This window comes from Colletes latitarsis, chromosome 1 (genome assembly GCF_051014445.1).
Source record: "Colletes latitarsis isolate SP2378_abdomen chromosome 1, iyColLati1, whole genome shotgun sequence".
NCBI lineage: Eukaryota > Metazoa > Arthropoda > Insecta > Hymenoptera > Colletidae > Colletes > Colletes latitarsis.
The window spans coordinates 38,626,888-38,642,679 of record NC_135134.1 but is presented as its reverse complement, the minus strand read 5'-3'; the positions used below and the strand labels follow the sequence as shown (position 1 = coordinate 38,642,679).

Here is a 15,792-nt window from a genome sequence, read left to right as displayed (position 1 = left end):
TGTACCTCTGGAAGGTACTTTAATTAATTTAAATTAGAAAATTGTATTTTTCTAAAGCACAGTGTTTTTAAAATTCATAGATTCGTCGATCTGTCTATTCATTGTTCTATGGTTGGCGTTTCTGGAGGAGTTGTTCATAGATTATCAGCAGGAAAGACCCGAGAGTAAACTTTCTTACGGCTATTGCGCGTTGGAGTCAAGCGGATCTCTAAAACCCGTTCCTTTATGACTCGGATAACGAAGGGAGGGTTAGTTATACCAAGTTGAAATAACCCTCTGCTAGCGGTGTGTTAGGGTAGTTGGTGATCTTCGGGATCGAGGAGACTATTCGTAGCTCGTGCAATCCCCTTTCGTGTTTAATCCATGGCCAAAAACGAGGAAATAAACATTCGTTGGTTCCCAAAGTTGGTACATTTTCGAAAGGATATTAATATTTTTTTGTCTCGAGAGAATATGTCTTTATAATTCTGACAAAATTCACTGTACGCCGAGTATACAATTTTACGAGAAATCCCTTAAAACTATTCTCTCTAACTCGATTTTTCTTTTTTGTCCCAGGTGAGTCTCGAAAACCTAGCATAGACGAATTTGCAACGAAGGAATTTTCGCATTACAGGTATGTGCCATAATTGCTGATAAACTAGTAAATTATCCTTACTGTGTGCAACTTATTTACGTATTAAATTTTGTTAATGATTAATGAAATATCTTTATCACAAATTTTACCTCTTCGTACGTTTTTACGTAATGTTTGGATTATTAATTATATGAAAATTAATCTTCGATCATTTTTCTTACGCAAAAATTATATTCGAAAATACTTTGAACAGTTACGAAATTGATATAATTTTCAGAGGAAGACAATTCTGTTAATTGGTTAAAGGAATTTTGTCGGACGATCGGTTCGACGCAGTTTGAACCGCGGCTGTCGAGACGCGTTTGCGCCGGTATTACGTATACTGCAATTACGCGGTGATTGCTGTTTTGTAGGTTCGGTAACAGCTGTTACGGGGAGAGATTTAGTACCCGGTGATTATTGTTTCCGAAGTATTAAAAGTGCCCGGAAACGGGGTTACGGACACGCGTTAAAAACGAAATAGTTTTGGCGCGGAATGTTGTCCCGGAGCATAACGCGAGGATGAGTTTAAACGCGGAGGAACATTTTGTTTGACACGATCGCCTTGTGAATATGCAAAGCAGCGAGCCCTGTCCGTTAGGTTGATACGGCGTTACTTGGGTGCAGTATACACGTACATCATGTTACGTACTGCTATGTAATTACTGTATCTTTGCGATTGCGAATGCTCCGCCGTGTATACATTATTTACAACCTTTAAACCGCTGTTATCTGCAGAAATGCTGAAAATGCGCCGGTGCTTTCTGAGCCATAATTACCGTGACGCAACGAGAATTACGAAATATCACAAATTGTTTTGCGTAACTCGATATCGAATTGGGCAATGGGGAGAGGGGAGAACAAATTAATGACACGAAATAAATTTATATTTATAGAGATTATCGACGCCGTTGCGAGACAGACTGCATGGCTAAGTAGAGATGTAGAATATAGACTGTCTAGGAGTGCAATGCGATCCCGTTCGCTGGTTTCCACGTGACATATCACGAAAGGTTTCGCCATAATGCCAGAATATGCCGCGACACGGCCTCAGCGCTTATTATAGCCGACCGCTTGAGTTAAAGGGCAATCCTCCTCGCACAAATCGAAACAGTTTTGCGAAACCGATTTAGTTCGATGTCGAACGAGTCTCTATAAATCTGTAGCGAGTCTGCCTCCTCTCCTTTTTGCTTCTTCGTTCGTACCAGTGTTTCCTAACCTCTAGGAATATAATATAAATAAACACGTCGAACGAAGAAAAATGAAATTTTCTTTGTCTTCGAAATATTTGAAATTGTCATCCTTCCACCCGCGTTGAGGATCATAGGTCTATCTATATTTTTCATTTTTTTATTTTTTATTGTAATATGAGCCTTATTAAGTCTCCCTTTATCGCTGGTTAATACAAACAATACAACCAAATATAAACCAATACAGAACAATACAAACCAATATAAACCGGTTCAAATTAATATAAACCAATACAAACCAATTCAAATCAATATAAACCAATTTAAATAAATTCAAATCAATATAAATCCATATATAACAATACATATCAAAACAAACACGTCTTATAAAAGAAAAAAATTTCTAATTGCCTCAGAAATATTTGCAATTGCCCACCTTCCACTTCGTGTGACGCCACGTTGAGAAATGTAGGTCTATCTATTTTTTGCACACTTTTATTTTGTATTATAATATAAGCCCTCCCCTCCTCACTTAGTGCTAGTTCGTTCACCAATTCAAACCAATATAAACCAATATAACACAACATAAATCAATATAAACTAATATAAATTAATACAAACTAATATAAATCAACACAAACCAATGTAAAAATAGTTCAAATCAGTACAAATCAATACAGGTCTATTTATTTATTGCTAATTCGTTCTCCAATACAAATCAATATAACCCAATATAAATCAATATAAAGTAATACAAATCAATACAAAACAATGCAAACCAATGCAAACCAATGCAAACCAATGCAAACGTGTCAAATAAAAGAAAATAAAACTTCAAATTGTCTGCAAAATATTTGAAATTGACCCCCCTTCTTATTGTGGGACCCCCATGTTGAGAAACACTGTATATCTATTTTTTGTTCACATTTTTATTTAACATTACATGAAAACACAGAGAACCGGTTTATTTGATGAAAAATGTAGAAGTATGATTGAGTTTCTAATTATCCGCGGTACGTCAGTGTTAGTCGAGTGGGGCGGTAATTTTGTTCGTCGGTGTATTCATTCTCCACTTTCGCCCACGCTATGCGCAGTATGCCGTGGAATTCAGACCTACAAGACCTTTGCGTCGGGTTAGGGGAAAATGGGAGTGAAGAGCTCGGAAGCCATCCCTTACCTTAATCAATGTTATCGCTAGATTAAACACAGGCAGGCTTTGCGTCTAACTTGACATCCGCCAAAGAGCTTTTCAGACTCGAGTCCTTTTATCCAACAATTCCCATCCAATCCCGATGTCACTCACTTGGTTGTATATATGCCCTGCTATGCTCGATTGTAAAACGTCATTCGATGCTTATTCGCCGTCCGTTTTCCTACACGCCACAACAGGTACCACCGAATCGATGCTCGCGTTGCAGATTGCGTCGCTAAATTATTGAAATCGTATTCCGACGCACGCAACCGAGTCTTTGTTCGTAACTTTAACAAAAAACGTCGCAAAACGATCAATTTTATTTTCGAACGCCCTCCCCAGATTGATGTTTCCAAACTTTCATTCGACTTTTTTACTTTGAAGAGTAAAAAATATCGTTTCTTTTATGGTACATTGATGCTTCGATGAAACGTAGAAAAAACAACGTATAGCAGAAATCATTGAACTCGACAAATTTCACTACCTTCCCTGTCTAAAGACCACTGGCAAGTAATAATCTAACTTTTGCAAATAATATTCAAGAGATGTGATATGATATGTACTCTAATTTATCAAAAATGTTGCGTAACAAATTGTTAAACCATGTGGCTAATCCATAAGCTTCTTGTTTTATGAAAAGATAGTGAAATAACAATTAAAATATTCAAGCAAGTCTGTAACAAAAGCAACGTATAACAGTTGCAGTGCAGAAATGATTGGTCTCGACAAATTTCACAACCTTCCCTGTCTAAGGGTCGCTAGCAAGTAATCTCCAATATTGGAAATAATTTATTTTGACTCTTACAATGTTGCTTTAAAGTTTTGTTTTTTTTCAGACCATAATTGGATCTCTCGATTTATCCTTTATTGTTAAATCAGTTTGTAGTTATCATTCTATACCTTTTATAATTTTTGTTTCATGCACGTAGCTAAAAGGTAAACAAAAAATGACGAGACAGTTGTGAAAAAAATTCCTAAAGATCAGAAATGAAAAATGCTGATGAGGATGCATCATAATACGAAAGTAAACAAAATAAATGCAAGGGATTTTATTTAATTATCTTGAACCGTTTGAAAATTATAGCGCGCGTGCTGCACGCCGGACAGATAGTATTAGATGTTTTAGACCGGTTCGTAACCAAATTCGCATCGCAGATAGTTTACGGGCGAGAAACCATGCTATCTGTCTTGGCTTCCACCTATCTGGTTGCCGCAAGACACCAATGGAATTCGAATTGCACTCTCCTACGGCTCGAGACGAACTTTCTAACGGTTGGAGAGCGTGGACGATTTCTGTTCGCTACTAGAAAATCCCCTCGCAAAGCTAATGGAACAGCCATTACAGTGTTCCTCTGTCATGTCCTAGTCTTTGTCGCGCTATCGCGAAACTCAATCCGAGTGTAATAAGTATCGAGTTATCGAATGCTGGACACGAAACGGTCGCGTATCCAGGGAATCGAATTACAACCGAGAATTGTCGTTGAACAAAGAAATACACCAGCAATAATTTTTTCGCGTAAAAATAAAGAACTGCCTATATTCTTTCCTTCCCTCTCGTTGGGTTTTAAAGTTTAAAAGTAACGAAAAGGAAGTGTGTTTCGTTAGGTGGAGTCTAGATTAAAAAAGAAATTACAGCGGAGCTGCAATTTGAATCGAAATGCCCACTCCGGGGGATTTTAATAATTCGTTGTAACGGGTGGTGCGATGATTCTTGGTGAATAATTGGAAACGGCTACCGCTGCGAAGCTGGAAGCAATTCGCTCGTTGCTGAAAAGTTGTAGAAAATGTATCACGTCCCTTGAATATTATTTGCAAAAGTTGGATTATTACGAGCCAGCGATCCTTAAACAAGGGAGATCGTGAAATTTGTCGTGACCAATTTTATTACAGATTTGATTGAATATTTTAGTTGCTGTTTCACTATCTTTTCATAAAACAAGAAGCTTATGGATTAGCCACGTGGTTTAACAATTTGTTACGCAATATTTTTGATAAATTACTGTACAGCAGCACTATAAAATCTGTGTGAATTTAAGACAATGTTATTAAATTGTATCAGTTGTTTAATTCTCTTTTTCTCAAGAGGCCAAGATGTTTATAGTAATAAAGTCAGTTTATATTCCCAGGCGTTCTTGTTTAAATAGTTGCTAAATAATTAAGTCACAGATTATACTGTGCTCCGTGCGCTATACGGCATTAGATAATCCGGCTTTCTTCCCACCGTGAGTCACCTGATAACTTCAATCTGATAGCTGTTTTCCTAAACCATTGCTCAACACTTCGTACTTTCTCTTGCACTCTATGTTCGAGCCTTAGATAAATTATTACTTGCACTTAGAAACATTAGATATATATTTAGGCACATTGTGCACAAAAATATCTACATTGTTTTTTCAGAGATTTAATATTACGATTTGACTAAATTAAAAACAATTGATGCGAACTTGAACCTTTCATATTTTTATTCATGTTATAGGTCAACAAAGTTCTCGTGAATTTTGTATTAAAAAATAATGAATAAACTAGCTTCTCCCCGAGTTTCAGTTTTATAAAACAATAATACATTTTAATTTAGAAAGAAACTTGAAGGAAAATTAATTTAAATATTATTTTTTAATTTAAAAAATTATAATTTCGTGTCTGGAAAGTACTAATTGAGTTTGAGGCGAAATATTGTTGTGCAAAATTGTGAAAAATCACGGGTACTCGTTTGTGCTAGAAAGAAAACAAAATGAGCTTGTAACGATCCACGAAGAGAAATCGGATTAATTTCGAAGCATGGTGTCTTTTTGTTTTGCGGTGCGAGTAGTGTGGAACGTGTTCGTGACAAAGTAGTTTCGTTGGTCGAGTTAAGCGATTTCGTTGTAATACGCCGTGGGCGGATGGATCTTGAGTACGGTATAATACACAAGCATCGATGGGGCGGAGATTGAAACGTGTTTTACAGGGTTTTGCGGTACGCGAAGAAGGTCGCTTAATGGGGCGGGAATTCGTTGATGTAGAAAAAACATTATGTGACAGGCTGGCCGCTTTTATAACACGCACGATGTATGTGTGATCGTGGAAAAACGAGCTTGAAAAAGGATACGCTCGCCACATACGTTCCGTGGTGACGCGGGGGAAAAGCCGATACCGTAATTTATCTCGTTCAGCCACGTAATAACTTTCGGAAAATTCTGGCAGTCTGTTCGGAATTTTCAGAAAATATACCGCTGTTACCACGGTTCCTTCCAACTAAAACGATAAAAATCCATGTTTTCTTCAATTCTGTTTAATCCGTGGTTGAGGCGTACTCGATCGGATTTTGTTAGATTGCACGGAGTATGTCGATTAAGACGAACTCGAAGGACCACCCCTTTTCAAGGGACTTAACGCGACGAATTAGTTTCTATGTTTATTTCAATACTTAACAGAAATGTGTGTCTACATGTTTCAAAACGTCCCTGGGCCCGCGTGCAAAACATCGACGAAACAAGGGAGGCCCCAGAAGGGCCATCCGACAGTTCGTTGGGGTTGCAATTACTCGAGACTGCCTTCGCCGACCAAGTTTATGAGACTTCGTATGTCATTTTAACACAATTGTAGACTACGTAACTACAAAATCGATGGTTCCTTTCTTCAATCTTTTTTACGTTTCACGATTATCCTCAACTGAAATCATAATCAAGCTTTTGTCAACACGTTGATTGCTTGATTACAACCTTAAAATTTTTTGGGAGACCAAAACTTTGATTTTGAGCAATTGTAAACTACATAATTTCAAGTTTTATGTTTTCTTTCTTCAATTTTTCTTATATTTGTTAACTATTCTTACCCGATACAATAATCAAGCTTTTATCAACACGTTGACTGCTAGACTACAACCTTACAATTTTTTACCCTACCAAAACTTTGAATTTGAACAATTGCAATGTACATATCTTAAAATTTGTCTCAGTACTTATTTTCGTAACCTTCCTAAAATTTATTTCCCTTAAATATTTTAAGTTGAGAATTAATTGTTTTAATTTCACAGTGAAAAATTCTGTCACCCATATACGGATGACGTATTGAAAGTAATTTCCCAACTTTTTGGAGCAATTGTCTTTTAGAATTTGAATAAAATATATTAGATTTTATGATAGTTCGAGTAGCCACTTAGTGGCTACGCTGGAAGAATGATGGAATCGAGAAACCTTGTCCTCTAATGTGAATCATGGAAGCCAGACCGTAGGTTAGGCGAAATCGTTCCATTGTGCGGGCGGCGTAGACTCGGTTTACGGCTGTACATACTTACGTTCACGTATCATTATGTGAAAACACTGTGGTATCCGTGAACAATACTCCTTATCCATGTGTACCGAGTCGCGTAAGAGGAAGAATGCAACAACAGAATTACTGGGTTACGCGATACTGTTAATAACCTCGCCGTTCGTTCGCCTGCCAATGTTTTCCATATCTCGTTGTCGAGCATCTTTTCATAGCGTTTATCTACCCCGTAGCGTAGGAGAATCTTCGGTGAAAACCAAATAACAAATAAAAATATCGAACAGGGAATAACTTATTAAAGCGAAATAATCGATAAAGTAATATTATTTGAAAACGAATTATTATTCAAACAGCTTTGGAAATTAATTTTAAAATGTGTTTCTAAATTTTCTGAAAATACCGAGGTCTAGTTTATGGACACGACCGGTTGCTATGGAGGGTAAGACCCTAAGACGATAGAAACGGGGAAACTTACTGACAATGGGGCAACTTCCAAGGCCTTAATCCTTTGATAAATTAGTTAACAGATGCACGAATAATCCCAGCAGATGTTTCTCAAAAGTAACGCGTACCAGGCGACCATATTATAAAATAATCTTCGAAATGTACGAGCCATTGGCCCGTTATCGGAATAACCTTCCCGTTACTTTCGTTTATCTTTGTCTGGACAGCGTCAATTTTGAATCTTGGCATCCATACCTGTGTATTTATATATTCTACCGAAGTTATTCTCTCGGCTAAAATATTTTTAGTTACAAGCAACCATCGCGAGTGACCAAAATTTTCTTAATTTCCTGTCTCAAAACCCCAATCTACATGTAATTAACCCTTTGCACTCCACTGGCGCCGATATAGCGACAAACTTTCATTTACAATGACACAAATTGAATTTAGAAAATATATAAATAAAATTTAAATTATAAGTATTCGTATATATGAGCGTAGAAAGAATATTTTTTTATTTTTAGAGATCACATCACAAAATTTAATTTGGTATTGCTAATCGTTTATATTACTAAACACTCTCAGAGTGCAAAGGGTTAAGCTTTGTATTTTAACAGAAGAAATACATTTTATTTTCATTTTACACTAATGTTACCCATATAATATTTCTAATAGATTATTCTTACAGTAGAGACATTGTAAAAATTCGTGTAAACGGTCTGTAATAGGTCTAGGTTGCTAGAAATAATTACAAGAAAATAATCACTTGCAAAATAAACGGTGCAATATATTGATTGCACGGTATGCAGGAAAAAAAGATTGAGAACCGTTGCCCTAGAGTACCGTTCGACGAATTCTTCTCGTCATTGGTGTCAAGGGACCCAAGAAAAGCCCGCGTTGCAACGTGTGTGACATGCAACACGCAACTTCGCCCACACCACGAACAAAGCCATCATCCAGCCACGTACCAGTTACAGCTGACGTGGAAATCCTCGGTGGCCCGCTGAGTGGGATTTCACGCCGAAACGGGAAATTTGCAATGTCCCAGTGCTTCCAAATGTGACGTGCTAATATATCGCTAATACCGCCATGTTTTCTACCCGGTAGATTCATATTTTACCGTTGCCCATTTACGTCTTCAAACGGCCATTTTAACTTTTCAAATCTAGAATGCCATCGATTTTTTTCGATTACTACACGATACTCCGGGATGTCTTTCAAGTTTGATGCTGTTTGCCCAAACAATTGTATAAACATTCATCGAAATACGTTCCGAGTATATGAAATTCGAATATTAGAAAAATATAGTTGTGGGAAACTTTTTGTTTGTGATTATCTTGCAGCGCAAACCAAGATCAATATCTTACAACTGTAACAAACACTGACCAACACGAATTTGAACAACATCGATCAACTTTGAGTTGCTGTGTCTAATATTGTGTTAACTTTGGAACGATACACTGAGGATCTTCCAAGTTTGATGCCGTTTGCGCAAACAATTGAGTATGTGAAATTCGAATATTAGAAGAATATAGTTGAGGGAACCTTTTTGTTTGCAATTATCTTGCAGCACAAACCAAGATCAATATCTTAGAACTGTAACAAACACTGACCAACATGAAATTTGTTTCGAATATCAACTAGGTGACTCTTATAGAGTTTTTTTGAACAACATCAATGAACTTTGAACTGTTGTGTTTAATATTGTGTTAACCCTGAAACGATACACTGAGGATCTTCCACGTTTGACGCCGTTTGAGCACATTTTGAATGTACAGAAAATTTTGTAAAACTAAAATTCGTATTTTGCATCCCTCTCGAAGCTATATTTTCCACAGTGGGTATTTCTAGAGTAACTGGCGTTCGTGGATTGAAATCGTACACCCTGTATGCGCGTCTCGATAGCAAAATTGACGAAGAAAATCACATAGTCGTTGATTATTCGAAACGAAGCGTGTTTGGAAGGAAATGCAAGTAAAATTACGGGGTGAATAATTGAGGATGCTGGGTTTAGCTTAATTTGTTCTTCGTTTTTAATGACGAGTCGCGTTGCAGTGTATTTCCTTTGAAAGTACGGCTCCGTGGGGGTTTCGCGGAGCCGTGGAAGACGCGTGGGGCTGAAATTCTGAATCGCATGGCAAATAGGACGAACGTTCCGCTGGGGGAAATTTACAATGCACCGCGAGACGGTACATTAAGGCGCGACGTGCTAATATGTCGTTTTCGATGACATACGCACACGGAGAACGCTGATAAAGTGTTGGACAGGGTGAGTCTACCGACGTTTAACGCTCGAATATATCTCGAAGCGTGGACGTGACCGGACTTGAGCCTCCAAGGCGGGGGAAATTGTATTCCGCGTCAATTCCCTTTCCAAACGCGCACGATGTCCGTGAATGTTCGAGTCTGACGCTGAAATTTAAACAATACTCGAATTACAACGTGTCAAACGGGTCTTCAAACACGCCCAAACTTGTCCAAACGCGATAAAGATTAAAAAATAAATTTGCATTTTATTTAACCTTTTAGGAAAATAGTGCACTTGATAATAAGTTAAATATTTAAGAGAAACTTTTGTCAGGAACCAAAGAGTGCAAGAACTAAGTCGTGCTCGGTTTGAAGTTAACAGAAATGGCGTCCTTTGAGCGTGACCCCTTAAAAGTCGACGGTTTTTCTTTTTTGAATTCGTCGAGCTCCAAAAACGTTCCATGGGGACTAGTATCCCGCGAATCTCATAAAAAAGTGTTCCCTGGTCGCATCGATCGCCAAACTTCCTGAAACTGGGTCAAACGCGTTCCGTGGATGCGGTATCGCGATAGATCAGGGATCAAGATTTGTCGTGCTTACCTCTTAAGTGGTATCCGGCGAATGGCGACAAATCTCACCCGTTCTCATTTACCTAGCCTCGAAATATCAGGTTTGACGGCGTAGGAGACGTGGGGAAATCTTCTACGTTTCGTTTAGCAGACAAAATTTTATTTAAAATCGGTCGTTTGACGGATACGGTAGTAGGAAGGAGTTCAAGGCTCCCCATCACCCTGTTAATTGCAACTACAGTTCCAGATTGTAAATATTAATTAAAGCTAAAACGACATACTGAGGATCTTCCAAGTTTGACAATGTTTGAACACACTTTAAATGCATTCAAAATTTCTGTAAAATTAACCGAAGTACATGTGTATATATAATTTGAATTTTGCATCACCCTCGAAACCACATTGTGCACAGTAGGTATTTTAAAGGTAATTTTGAAGTATGAATCAATTGGATGTTTCATAGATACAGTTTAGAAGGTAGTCAATAGACGATTTCTTCCTCTAGCACTCCTGCTCCCTGTTTATTGCAACCATAGTTCCAGATTGTAAATATTAGTTTAATCTCATTCCGAACGACCATTCCCATGCACACTTTGCTCATAACCGACACTTTAAACATTCTCTCGATGCCCCGGCGTCCCAAACACTCATCATTCGCGCTTACAATCGCTCGATCCGTTCACTGGAAAAGTTCATTCACCCCCAGCCGCAAGATCCACAACGCACAAATATCTGTCGTGCCCACAGTATCGCAGAAAATCGACACACACTACACGTCATGCTCAAAAGTTATCGTAGTGTAAATCGAAGTTGAGAATTGTTCGAATCGTTTCGTATGTCTTGGACAATTTTTCGAATAAATTCTATCTAATCGAATATTTTAACCGTCAGAATAATTGTTCGCTTCCTAGAAAAATGTCTGTTGTCCGTTCGAATAATTAACAGGCACGTGTAAATCGGCTAATAATTAATTCGTTCACGAGCAACCACCATTTTACTTTTTGGAATTTTCGAAGCGTTGGACAGCCGCTATATCGTAATCTTCCTGTTAATCAGAGGGTATCTCGACATTTTGAACATCTTCTTCCGTGATTTCATCCACCTAACACAATAGTTTGGAGAAAAAATCTGACGAAGGTACAGTGCCAGCCAAGTGGAAAGCCCGTTCTAAACGTTAGGTCGCATCGACGCCCGCGGCGAAGGTTCCGATCGGAACCGTTAACGAAGCGAGATGTAAGTTCATCATAAATTGAGGTTGCGTTCCAAGATGAAAGAAGCCTGACAACGTACGATTTATCGCCGGTAATCGATGTTGTCTAGCCGTCAAATCGCAGCCGAGCAACTTCTCGACAAGGTGTGCAAGCACATTCACCGATCGCTCACCGGTCCGAAATAGAACATCTTCGGCTATGAGTTTCTGTCAGTCGATGACCTTAAAAGGTGACAACCATACTTCGCGATGGAGCATCGAGGTACACGCCTTCCAATACTCTGGGCTACGCGTTCTTCTATTATCGCGGTACCATCCGTTAGATTGACAGGAAGTGCTGTAGACCAATATCGAAAATGTATATCTGAAAATTGTTTATAATCAATTTATTATAAAAAAAAGAGATGCACTATATAAAGTAACCCTTGAAACCGTGCAAGTTTTCTATATAACATTTTTTTATCCAATGCATTGGGAGTTATAGAGGTTGCATGTTGCGTAGGCCACTGTATATGTATACATATATGGTTTGAACTAGGAATTACAATATAATTGAATTCAATTGTATCTGAACTATAAATTACAATATAATTATAATTCAATTATATCTGAACTACGAATAACAATATAATTGAATTTAGTTGTAATTTCTAGTTTAGATATAATTGAAATACAATTATATTGTAATTCGTAATTCAGATATAATTGAATTACAATTATATTGTAATTTATAGTTCAGATACAATTGAATTCAATTATATTGTAATTTATAGTTCAGATACAATTGAATTCATATTTTGGGAGTTATACATAGAAGTGTACATGTTGCGTGGACCACCCTGTACATACAGGATGAGTCATCTAACATTTGCACTTCAAATATCTTTGTTGTTTTTAAAGATACGTCAAATGTCTTGAGGGCAAAATTGAATGGTACAATGGGACTCGCACGATCCCAAACATATTTTTGTTTCTATGTCATTTTTTAAAATAGAATCATCCTTTTTGAAACACCTACAATGATAGTCCCTTTGATCAGGAATTCAGTGACTATAGTTATTCAAGGTCATTCAAGGTCACGGTTGGAGAAAATGTATAAGATTTAAAATATGAAAGCAGAATATCTGTATTTCATAAATGTTCAAAATGATGGCCCCGAAATCCTGCGCATTTTAGAGAAAAAAAATTCAGTACGGGCAGAACGTTAAACGTTAGTAACTTTTTAACGAAGTCTCCATTAACAAATTGGTATTCTTGATTTTCGTCTTATTTTGGCCTCTAGAATCTCCCATTAACACTAAACCTACCGGCACTGCATGTATACCCATTCCTACCATGGTCAAATGACCAATCTTTCTTTTTCTCTTTTACGAGGCAACATACTTCTAATTTTTACATTATATGTATAGAAACTTGTGTTTTGATGTTTATTCGTAAGATGTTCTCTTCTTTTATGTGAAAAAATTTTTTAATATTCATCGGAAAGAAGATAAAACACCCTTGGAAACGAATTTTGTTCCAAGTCGATACCGTAGTTAGTTTTAGATAAAAGAACTATTTAAGAAAAAGTGCTGCCTAGTAATTACGCAAACATCCTGTATTTAAATTCATTTTCAATTAAATAAACAATTTATGGTCCAATTTTATCGTACACTAGTCGTACGATCAGTAGAAATTGCTGAAACTTCTTTGGGTATGTAGCGTCAAGGTAAATATCAAAATAATCATAGAAGATAGCAAAAATTGTAGTAGGTGATATGATCATTAGGTAAAGGATGAAAAGCCCTTTAAAATGAGCGTTTGTACGAGTCGATAGCGTAATTAGTTGCGGAGATATAGCGATTTTAATTTCAAGTCGATGCGGTGGCTAGATTCGGAAATAGGGTTTGTTTACGTTTCGTGTGCGCTCGCGAGTTCATTGATCTCGCGCGCGCGTAGATAGAAAATAGTGCGTAGTAAATTCTTGGAAATACTACGCCGAAACTAGGTCACGAGAGTCACGTACGCGAGGTAGGTCAGCACCAAGCATGTGCGACAAGGAGGTCCGACTCCGCTAGACGAAGACAGTGATAGTCGAATTATAAAAATTACCTTTTACATAAATTACGATATCTCCAAAACGGAAAGTCGGATCGACAAAAACCAAAAGCCATTTTAAAGGGGAGGCTTTGCCGCTTCTAACAATGCCTCAATAATTAATAAAACACTAATAGTTTCGGAACTGCACGCATCTAAAGTTTTTAGTATTTTTAATACGCGTTAATAGGCTTTCATAAGGCGGAGAGTCAGACGTAGCGGAATTTTAAAAATTACGATTGTCTTTACACGATGATACCTCCGAAACGGAAAGTCGGATCGTCAAAAACCAAAAGCCATTTTAAAGGGGAGGCTTTCCCGCTTCTAACAGTGGTTCAATTATTAACAAAACACTAGTAGTTTCGGAACTGCACGCGTCTAAAGTTTTTAGTATTTTTAATGCGCGTTAATAGCCTTTTCTAAGGCCAAGAGCGGAATTTAAAAAATTACCTTTTACATAAATTACGATATCTCGAAAACGGAAAGTCGGATCGACAAAAACCAAAAACCATTTTAAAGGGAAGGTTTTGCCGCTTCTAATAATGCCTCAATAATTAATAAAACACTAATAATTTCGAAACTAAACGCGTCTAAAGTTTAACTATTTTTAATACGCGTTGTTAAACTGTTCTAAGATAGTGGAAACTGTAAATTCTCTCCTTTCGTTTTTACTATACATATATTTCCTATTTACATCGGAAGCTAACCAGAATTTGGCACCAAATGTCCAGTTTTTTACAAAAAAACATAAATCGTTCAACCAGTCAGATGACTGGTCGTGGTAGGCAAGACAGATTACATATTTTTCTCAGAAAATAAACAATAAGATTAGAAGTGAATATTGTAAAATTCATTGTACGTATACTATAAGAAAAGTCGTCAAGTTAAATGGCGCTAAAATAATATTGTGTGTTAGAAAGTCTAAACAAAATAGGTTTATATAAACGAATAGGTATCGCGGTAGGTTTAGTGTTAAAATTTTTCCCGAACATCCTATATAGTAACTCGCACTAGTTGACGATTTTATATAAATTAAATACAAAATTAGTCAATGGTGAATGTTGGTACATTGGAAGCATCGATTCTGGTCCGATCATCAAGGTACAGTTGCATTGGGCGCGGTCGAATCCAATACTTCCGATCAGAGAAACATCGCCTTTTATTAGCATTATTATTCTATTATATTTGTTTATATTATATTTCTCTCAGTTTTCTATAATTGGGTACTATTGTCAGTATTTAATATTGAAAGAAAATATTAAAAAAACCACTTCTTTGAATAAGAATAACAAACAGGAATAAAAACAAATGCAAAAGATTCACGGGAAAACAAGTTTCTGTTAACTGTATAAATATGTATGAACTCGTTACTTGTGCCACACAACACCCAATGACATCTAATTGTATATAATAGGTTTAAAACTGTGTATCGGTTACAAGCGGTACAAAGAACAAAGCTAGGAAGCGTTACAGTAGTCGCAGTGGCTCGAAGCAAACATTCCTGTCGTTGTTGTCGATAAACCTGCAAAAGTTTCACAAAAGTCTCAACTACGGAGCAAAATCCGTGATACCCAAATTCGTGGTGGCAACAATGGGGGCAAACTCGATTGTCGTAGGAAGATCGACTGCTAACGAGAACGTCTCCGCGGATTTTTTCGAATGGAGCGTGTTCCCCCGGGGGAAAAGGATCGTTCCTGACCGGTCCACCTTCGATTCCATTACCTCTCTGCCCCCCGGTCCGGTCCCCCGGCCGCATAAGCATAAATCAGTGAAACCCGATGGAGTAATCGAGAACGATCGGGGTCCGTGGTCTCTCTTAAACCGTATCAGACGCGTAGAAGGATGGACGGAAAGCCGGGAGCCGAGTCGAATCGCGGCGCCTGGGGCAGAGCACCTCCGTGCTCGAGGCCATTCCATAATTGAGTGGTTTGCATCTCGGTCGACAGCAGCGAGTAGCGGAGCTTCGAATTGCCCGTGAGCATTCGGAAGCAGAGCACACA

At 37.6% G+C, this 15,792-nt stretch overlaps 1 protein-coding gene across 4 annotated transcripts in view; it reads left to right on the top strand.

Annotated features, from left to right (window-relative positions):
* Positions 1-15,792, top strand: part of LOC143343936 (CCR4-NOT transcription complex subunit 6-like) — a 253,776-nt gene that overhangs the window by 81,292 nt on the left and 156,692 nt on the right. Inside the window, exon 1 of one of the 4 annotated variants that reach the window (XM_076769386.1) lies at positions 574-616. The exons of the other annotated variants lie outside the window; for them this stretch is intronic. The gene's annotated coding sequence lies outside the window, so the exon portion shown is untranslated. Of the gene's footprint in view, positions 1-573; positions 617-15,792 lie in introns of those variants that run through there. 4 annotated transcript variants of the gene reach the window in all.